Here is a 9,538-nt window from a genome sequence, read left to right as displayed (position 1 = left end):
GGGGCCTGAAGCCGAAGGCCTGCAGAGGTGTACAGCACCCAAAGAAGAGTGTTTGGTCAGGCTCAACGGGACCCTGGCTGAGTCGGGCAGTGCCCGGGGGGGGGGGGGGAGTACATCAAGGGTGTCCGCTGTTGGGCCAGCTGTACTTTCTGGCGATCGAGCCCTTCCTCTGTTTCCTCTGTCGGAGGTTGACGGGGTTGGTGCTCCGAGACTCGGGGCTGCGGCTGGTCCTGTTGGCATACGCCGATGACGTGCTCCTCGTGGTCCAGGACCCAGGTGACCTGGTGTGGATGCAGGCCTGCCAAGTCGACTACTCGGCGGCCTCCTCCGCCCGGGTCAACTGAGTCAAGAGCTCTGGCCCGGTGGTCTGGGACGGGTGGCGGGCCGGCTCCCTCCCACCCGCGCTTCAGGCCATCAGGTGGAGCGCAGGTCCGCTGCTCTATTTGGGCGTCTTTCTATCTGCCACGCATCCCTCCCCACCAGAGAACTGGCAGGGTTTGGAGGCCAGGGTGGGTGAGCAGTTGTGGAGATGGACAGGACTGTTTCAGTCTCTCTCCCTGCAGGGGAGGGCGCTGGTGCTGAACCAACTGGTCCTGTCCATGTTCTGGCACTAGCTCAGCACCCTAAGCCTGGCGCCGGTGGTCCTGGCCAGACTCCAGAGGACGGCCCTGGAGTTCTTCTGGGCAGGACTGCACCGGGTTTCTGTAGGGGTCTTGTGTCTCCCCTTGGAGGAGGGGGGGCAGGGCCTGGTCTGCATGCGTAGCCAGGTCTGGACCTTCCACCTCCAGGCCCTGCAGAGACTCCTCTATGGTGCAGGTAGTCCGGCGTGGAGCACTTTGGCACGCGCCTTCCTCTGCCGCCTCCGAGGGCTCCGATACGACCGGCAGCTCTTTTTTATCCACCCAAGGGGCCTTCCACAAGACCTCTAAGAACTGCCGGAATTCTACCAGGACCTCCTCCAGACCTGGAAGCTGTTCACGGTGACCAGGTCCGTTGTGGATTGTGGAGCAGGGGCTCCGCGAGGAGGTCTGTTTCCTCGATGGCCACAATTCCTCGGTGCGCCGGAGGTTGATCGTGGCAGAAAACACTAAGGTCGAAGACCTCCTGGAGTACTTCAGGGGGGACTGGATGGATCCCCATGCACTCACTCGGCACATGGGGATTTCCACTCTTCGGACCCCTCTGCGCGTGCTCTGGGAGGTGAAGGTGGTCTTGTCGCAGCCCGCTCTCAATTTCCTGCAGCAAGCCCTGTGAGAGCGTATGCCCCACCCCCCCGACTGCAAACCCTCTGTTTGTGTTTATTGGGCCCCTGTTCCACGGGCCCCCCGGCCTCCCCATCCCTGGACCCCCCAGCTGTCTACAGGATCTGCAGCTAGTCTGTCTTCGATCTGCGCCTAGGGACCATCTGTACATGCTCGTGCTCCATACGATGCATTTCCTTGGTGTCGGGGCAGGACACGAGGGCAAGTGGCCTGTAGAGGGTGAGGAACCCCAATGGGCCAGTGTTTATTCCACCTTAATCCCACGGCCCATCGGGGACATCAGTTGCCGGCCCCTTCACACAGTCGTGAGCACGGGCGTGTACCTGGTGTGGTTCACCCCCATCCCAGACACCTGCCCCTTCTGTGGCGTGAAGGAAAACCTGGCGCACGCCTACCTCGAACGTGTCAGGTTACAGCCCCTATCCCGGCCCCTCCAGAACCTCTTGGTGAGGTTCTGGCTGCACTTTTCCCCTCACCTTTTTATTTACACACACCCCATCCGTGGCCCCACAAAGTCGCGAGACCTCCTCGTCAACCTCCTCCTGGCACTAGCGAAAGTCGCCATATACAATGCAGGGAGGAGGATGCTGGACGAGGGGGTGCTCTGCAACTGTGGGGCCTATTTCTGTTCCTCCCTGGTCTCACGCATCCGGGCAGAGTTCCTCTGGGCGGCATCCACTGGCTCCCTGGATAGCTTTGAGGAGCAGTGGGCGCTGTCCAGGGTTCTCTGCTCCGTGTCGCCATGCAGTTCCCTTGTTTTGAACCTTTGACCCACACCTCTTGAGTTTTTTTCATCATTTGTCCCCTGGAATTAGTTGGGCCCTGGGTCCAGTCGTCCCTCCCACAAGGCTGGGGATCCCTGGGTTTCCAAATAGTGACTCACTGCAGCTGTCTACCCAGGAAGCCTGTTATTTTGAAATAAATTTGAAATAATGGGCTTCTTTCTCCCACTTCCTGTAAACCTCATTGTACACAGATTAAGGAAGTCAGCAAAATAGCGATTTATTTCTAAATAAGTGCTGTACAGACAGCGCCAAATTTTGAAATAAGCTATTTCACAATAAGCTATGCAATTTGTATAGCTTATTTTGAGCTACATGCTACTGTGTAAATGTGCCCTAGGACACCCACCAGCTACCTGTGACAGATGCCACAAAGGAGCTCTCCAGGTCAGAGCCTCCGACTGGGGGCACAATCTGGTGTCTGTGCATGTTCACACTCTGAACAAGCAACCACAATGTGCAAACTTCCCCTACTTGCCAGTTACAAACTCCTAGAATAATCCTGGGGAGAGGACAGAGAATACATACAGGGGGAGCCACAGCTGATTAGAATCCAGGCATGGTGCCTCTTTTTACAGCATGCACTTGTCACGCAGGTGGCATTACGCACACAGGCAGGATTTGGCCCATGGCACTGATGTTGAGAGCGATAAAGCTGTAACAGCACAGTGCACATCCTGTAGCCTGTTCTGATTCATGTCCTCCACCCATAATTCCATTAGCTCTGCTAACAGAGAAATCCATCATCAAGACAGAAGGGCCTTCTGCCTGCTGAGTAAACATGTGTTTGTTTAGCCTTGCGAAAGGAGACCAATAGCACATGCAGGCAGTGCTTCCAGTAGGAGAAGAAAAGCCCCTCAGGCGAAATTCAGAGTCTGGGGAGAACTGGTGTGACTGGGAGGAGCAGCATGATACAGTTTTGGGAAGTGACTCATTCCAGGAAGTGGTGGGTGAGGGCCAGCTAGAATTAGACTGAGGGATCTGGGGGCTGCAAACAGCAGTGGTGGAAAAAGTACCCAAAAAAGTTACTTGAGTAAAAGTACCACTACTTTCAACAAAATGTAATTAAGTAAAAGTGAAAGTATTCTTCTGGAAAACTACTGAGTAAAAGTACAAAAGTGTCACATCTTAATTGTAGTCAAGTATCCAGAAGTAAAAAGTAGCCGTCCTGTGGAAATCTATGGTTAACTACCTGAGTTATACATGTACACTATACATTTATGATATGAAAAATAATGGTGCCCTATATTTCAAAACTGGAATTTAAATGCAGTCACAGCTTTCATTTATAAAGCTAAAGAGTGATCAAATTAAATACAGGAGTTAAACTACAGAAATGTATTTATTTTGCCCACATTCACAAATGTGCATTTTTAGCATTTTAATGATTAATTACAAAAATGTTCGTTCAACCTTTGATCATTTTGAAAATCAACTGTTTCTGAGTCAAGCCTTGCTCTCCTAGGACAAAATATGAGTCCAGCAACACTGAAGAATCTCTCAGAGGCAGCTGAAGCAGGGAGAGGTGTGTTGGCCCTGATGGACACCTCCCTGACTGTAGGAAAGGACCGCAGCAGATGCATGGTGTCTGCTGAGCAGGCTAAATACCCATCAAACTGCTTCAATGAAGTCCTCTTGCACAAATGAAACCGCAAGGCAAAGAAGTTCTCTTCATCAGAGGAGCCATTCTGCTGCTCAAGTGGATCCAGTAGGGGTTCCATCTGTTGTCTGATGTAGTCAAGACCTGTATTGGAAAATAAATTAATGAGAACTAATATAAAAAGACTGGGGTTAGTTATGAAACTAAATAAATAACATTACAGAAAAACTGTGCTGCCAATTAATGAACTATCAGATCTAGTTGGCTTTTAAATCAATCCAAGGATAAACCTTCCTTCCCTCATAACATTTCAGTGTAGAACTAAACATGTGGCAAATGAATTAAACATTTTTTATTTTTAACATATAAATATTAGCTAGTAGAAAAAGTTTTCCGTTTGACTGGTTATTTTTAGGTGAGACTGTTTGTGTTAAAGCAGTACAGCCTCTCCCATGCAATATAGCTGCAATAGGCTGTCAGGTAAAAAACAGTCTCTTACCTTTTCTAATGACAGCATCATGCTTGGTCCAAGCAGTCTTAAACTTTGGCAGCAAGATGGCAGCTGCAATCAACTCTGGGTCCACAAACATTGCACCAAAATGCTTCTTAATGCCACACTGAAGCACATCTACCAGTGGCCTACAGAACTTGGAGGACATCTCGAGCCTTTGCAGTTTTGAATCCAGCTGGAATCCAGCTGAATCCAGCTGCTGCCATCCAGCAGTCTGTGGTGGTGGCAATGTATTGCACTTCACTCATGGCATCAATCAAATTTCTCTTCATGCTTTTGGCAGCATCAAAGATTTTTGTATGAAGAATAGGTCTTGATATGATGGTAGAGTTAGGCTGTAGATTGTGAATAAGGTCTTTAAATGCTGGTAGCTCAACAACACTAAAGGGCTGGAGACCTTCAATGATGTACTTCATCACTGTCTTGTCCACTGTGGCCTGATATACATGCATAATAGGACTTGCCATGGTGTCAATCTTGAGCTGCTTGCTTGTGGAACTAGAAGTCTGGTCTGACTCCCTCTTTCTCTTTTGCACAGTAGAAGTAAACCTTGTGTATTTCTCCAGCTGACTCGGGTGTTTTCTCTGCAAAGAGAATACAATACAATTATTTTTCAGTTAATATTTCAATTAATGACTTCTACTTAGAGATTTAATGGCTAATTTAGCAACAATAAGGGTATGTCTACACTACAGTGCTAATTCGAACTAACTAAGCTAATTCGAACTAACGCGTCTAGAACTAAAAACTAGTTCGAATTAGCGTTTTGTTAATTCGAACTAGCGCGTCCACACTGATTGGACGCAGGGGCGCATTTAAGGGCAGCTGAAACCAGTTCCGGCACGACATCAGCTCAGTAGTTGCGTTGTGTGGCTGCTGTCTGAGGCTATCTGAGGCTCGTGCTTAAAGGGACCCCCCCCCCGGACAGCCGGTTCTCAGCTTTTCCTGCTTCCTTGCCAACCTCGCCGAGGGACAGCAAAGCGTTGGTCTCTGTGCCCGTCTGTGTCGGTGATTCCCGCATCGTGGTGGAGGGGGCCTTCGGGCGACTGAAAGCCCGCTTTCGATGCCTCCTCACCCGTCTGGACCTGGCCGAGCACAACATCCCTCCCGTGGTGGCAGCATGTTGTGTACTCCACAATTTATGTGAGAGAAAGGGGGAGGCTTTCCTGCCAGCCTGGATGGCTGAGGCTGATCGCATGGCTGGCCACTACGGTCAGCCCCGCACCGCCGCCGTCCGGGAAGCCCAGCGGGGGGCTGTCCGGATCCGGGAAGCCCTGAGGGAGAGCTTCCTGGTGGTGGAGGAGGACTGACCTCTCCCTTGCATGCCCCACTGGGGCCTTCTTCCACCCGACCCCCCTTCCCCTTTCCCCTCCCTACCTACTGTAAAATAAAGACACCTGTTTTTCAAACAAAAACGTCTTTTTATTTAACATAACTGGGGTGGGGGGAGGGAGGAATGAGGGTGGGAGAGGGGAGGGGGAAACCTGGGACGAGGGAGCTGGAAGGGGAGGGAAGGGAGGAAGGGAAAGGAAAGCTCAGGGGTGGGGGTCCGGCTGCCTCTCCCATCTCGCAACACTGCGGGTCCGGGGGCGTCGGTGGGGAATGGTTGTGGAGGGTGGGGCAGGAGGGACGGGGAGTGTGGAGGAAGCAGGAGCAAGAGCAGGGGGAGCAGGAGGAGCAGGAGCAAGAGCAGGGGGAGCAGGAGGAGCAGGAGTAGGAGCAGGGGGAGCAGAAGGAGCAGGAGCAGGGGGAGCAGGAGCAGGAGCAGGAGCCGGAGCAGGAGGAATTGGGAAGCGGTTGAGCAGGCCCTGGAGGTGGCCTCGCAGAGCACGGCCCTGCTCCTCCAGTGCCTCCAAGCTCCTCCGGCGCAGCCTCAGGTCCTCCTGGACCCAGCGGTCCTGGATGCGGAGCTGGTGCTCCAGGAACCGGAGGTGCCGCCGCTGGTACTCCCCAGCTGCTGCTCCGTGGTGGGCAAGGCCCAGGCGCACGGTCCCTGGGCTCACTCTCGCCCCAGCCCCCCGTACACATAAGGGGAGCATGATGGTACTCACATGTGGACACCTCCCCGGCCTCTGACGACACAGGCGAGCGGCTCTGTGGGGTGCCTCGGGGGTCCTAGGTCCTGGGCAGGCTCGTGGCTCTCGGAGCCCTCCTCCTCCTCCTCCTCCTCAGTGTCTGGGAGCGGTCCCTCTGCCCCGGGGTCTATCACCTCCCGGGGGGCAGGGACGGCATGAGCCCCCAGGATGCGGTTCAGAGCCTGGAAGTGGAGGCACGCCTCCGGGTCGGCCCCTGGCAGGCAGGCCCGGGAGTAGGACTGCCGCAAGTCCTTAATTTTACAGCGCACCTGCTCCCGGCTGCGCTGGTGGCCCCTGGCGGCCAGGCTGGCAGCCATGCGGCCGTACACTGCCGCGTTCCTGTGGCTAGTGTGGAGATCGTGGACATTGGAGGCTTCCCCCCAAACCTTGATGATGTCTATGATCTCCGCACTAGACTACGCGGGCACCCGCCTCTTGTGGCCCCGGGCAGGGTCCTGCGAGCCGCCAGGCTGGTCCCGGGAAGAGGGGAAGGGGTGGGGGGCATTGGGTGGCTGGCTCATGGGGTGTCAGCTGCTGGGTGTGCTGGCACGGGTGCTGGCAGCCTTGCAACTGGCACAAACCCCGTAGCCAGCCCGTGCCCCTTTACTTGCCCCCCTCCCGGCCCCGGAGCCCTTAGAGTTTCCCTGGTGTTGGCCAGAGTGGCCACCAGGGAAAGCTGGGAAGGGCTAGCCTCCCACTAGTTCGAAATAAGGGACTACACACCCCTTAATTCGAACTAGTAAGTTCAAACTAAGCTTAATCCTCGTGGAATGAGGTTTACCTAGTTCGAACTAAGCGCTCCGTTAGTTCGATTTAAATTCGAACTAATGGAGCGCTAGTGTAGCGCCTATGAAAGTTAGTTCGAACTAACGTCCGTTAGGGTATGTCTACACTACAAAGTTAGTTCGAACTAACGTCCGTTAGTTCGAACTAACTTTGTAGTGTAGACATACCCTAAGTGAGTGGGGAACATGCATGATGCTAAGGGCATCAAAAAAGCTGTAGCTTTTTAAATCTGTGATATTAGCCCTGTTTTGTTCCAGATTTCTAGTAAAGAAAAAAAAGTTTTTCAAACTGGTACTTAATTTTTTTTTTAATTATTATGTTACACAAACAAGTCTGAGGTAGCAGTCTGTTGAATCGAGTTTATTTAACTATGCATGTAACGCTTCTTAGTTGCAGTGTAACAACAAAGTACATTATAAAATCCACATAAAGCCCACATAAAATCCATCAAACTAAATTGGACAGCTAAAGAAAAGAGAATTTTACATACCTGCACATGCTTTTTTAAATGTGACGGCGAGTTGATGTACGCTGCCACTTCCGCTGTCTTTGGTAAACAAAGTCGACATCGAAGGTGTACTGAAGATCCTTTAACATCTTTCAATTCAAAAAGATCCTTAAGGTACAACCAGGGGTGAGCTATGATGTGTAAAAGGGAAGTCAAATCCCTCGGAGCCATTGATTCCCCTATGAGGGGCACGTACAATATACATACATTGCTAATGCTTAGATATATTTGCTATTTGTATAGGAGTAAGACATGACAAAGGTCAAGGCCTGTCACAGGTAATAACTTATAATAAGGAGACGAGGGGAAGTGAAACCAGTCTTCTGTTAAGTAGAGATATGGATAGATTCCACATCCTTTAAACTTGTGACCGGCTCAAGCAGGAAAGGAAAAAGGGAAGTATGGCTCGCCCATTGTTCAGCAAAAGTGAATGAATGTAACACAGCTGTAACGGCAAAGTCAGCAAGTAGGCACTGTATTTAACCTCATTTGGAAAATTAACCTGACCTATAGGAATGCTAAACGTCAAAAATGAAGTAACCTATCATGTTAAGGCACCTAAACCAGGAAGGATGTTAACCCTATAAGAACCCCTGCCTATGAGATGTTGGGGGTCGGCTCTGCTTTGAACATTGAGTTCCTTAGCCGTACCTTGGTTGCAACCAATAAACTTGAGTTGGACCCAGCCTGAAAGTGTGACTCTCTTCTTGGGGTAAATCAGACTAGCCTCCAAGGGGACGAAACCTTGCAATTTATGCAACAGCTATACTGTTGTCTGCCATCCTAAGTGTAACCCCTCCTGTTCACTAGCCCAGTGTGAGGTTATTCAGCATAGGGGAAGCCTTGTGACTTCTTACACCACTGTGGGGGGAGGGCTAGGCCTGAGGCTGCTTGGTGTGCTCTGTATTGTGTATCGTGTATGTGTGAGTGCACCTCAGACCAGACCCACTCCGACAAATCACCAGGAACAGGCTTTATTCTGTAAAAAGCATAGAAGAGGAAAACAGTTCAGCAGCCCCTTGTCTCAGCATGCAGCCTGTGTGCTGCTTCTAGCACAGTCCCTGCTGAGACCCTCCTGGGGGCAGAGGTTACTGCACACAACACAGCCCCCTTGGAACACATGTTCCAACTCCCACAGTAACTAAACCCCACGTAACCAAGTCCAGGTTCTCCCTTTGTGTCACTTAAACTCCTCTCAGGGTGCTCTATAGCCCTTTCTGGTCCTACCTGTAAAAACACAGAACAGGAAAACAGTTCAGCAGCCCCTTCTCTCAGCAAGCAGCCTGTGTGCTGCTTCTAGCACAGTCCTTGCTGAGACCCTGCTGGGGGCAGAGGGCACATCCTGGCAGGAACCAGGAAGTTCTCCCAACATGCCGCAGTTTGTAGTCCACAACTTGTAGTTCCCAGGACTGCTGCTGAAACACACTGGACCTTGGGCTACATAGGTATAAAACAACAGCTGTTGACGAAGAAAATGCTCCTTCTGGAAAACTGTAGATCGGGGTGGGGAACCTTTTTTGGGGACGGGGCCACTGACCTACAGAAAAATCAGTTGGGGGCCACACAAGTGAAAGGCAAGCCCCCCAAAACAAACAAAACCCCCCACTGATGTGGCCTCAAAATCTGGCTAATGGGAGCAGCAGGAAAACTCTCCCACAAGCGGTTTCTAGCACTGCATTCCCCCAGCTTCTTTTCCCCCACACGCTGGATCTGACCCGCGAGGCTCAGGGCTCCCCACTCCTGCATACAGGGCTGTCCTTAGGGAAAATGGCACCCTACTCTGAGCATGGTGCCCCCCCCATTTCCTTTAGAAGCTGCTCAGTCCCTTGCTCCTCTGAGTACAGGGCTATTATCTCTCCCCCTTGCAAAGGGAGTTGTCACAGTCCTTGGCTAAGCCCTGCCTTTAAGAGCTACATGAGGAATGGATTATTGTAGATTAAATCAGGGGTAGAGAACACAAGGCCCAGGTTTTTTCAGTTTTTTGTTTGGTTTTTTTTTTTTTTTTTGCTTCTCA

The 9,538-nt window shown here is 51.6% G+C and overlaps 1 long non-coding RNA gene across 1 annotated transcript; it reads right to left on the bottom strand.

The window, feature by feature from the left end:
* Positions 1–3,438: 3,438 nt before the first annotated feature.
* LOC142818429 (uncharacterized) lies at positions 3,439–8,918 on the bottom strand. The gene is made up of 4 exons (XR_012895902.1): positions 8,752–8,918; positions 7,507–7,655; positions 4,144–4,739; positions 3,439–3,788 (listed from the first exon to the last, which is right to left on the bottom strand). It is a non-coding gene; the product is annotated as an uncharacterized LOC142818429 (long non-coding RNA).
* Positions 8,919–9,538: the final 620 nt, after the last annotated feature.

This window comes from Pelodiscus sinensis, chromosome 15 (assembly GCF_049634645.1).
Source record: "Pelodiscus sinensis isolate JC-2024 chromosome 15, ASM4963464v1, whole genome shotgun sequence".
Lineage (NCBI taxonomy): Eukaryota > Metazoa > Chordata > Testudines > Trionychidae > Pelodiscus > Pelodiscus sinensis.
This window is presented reverse-complemented; position numbering and strand designations above follow the sequence as displayed.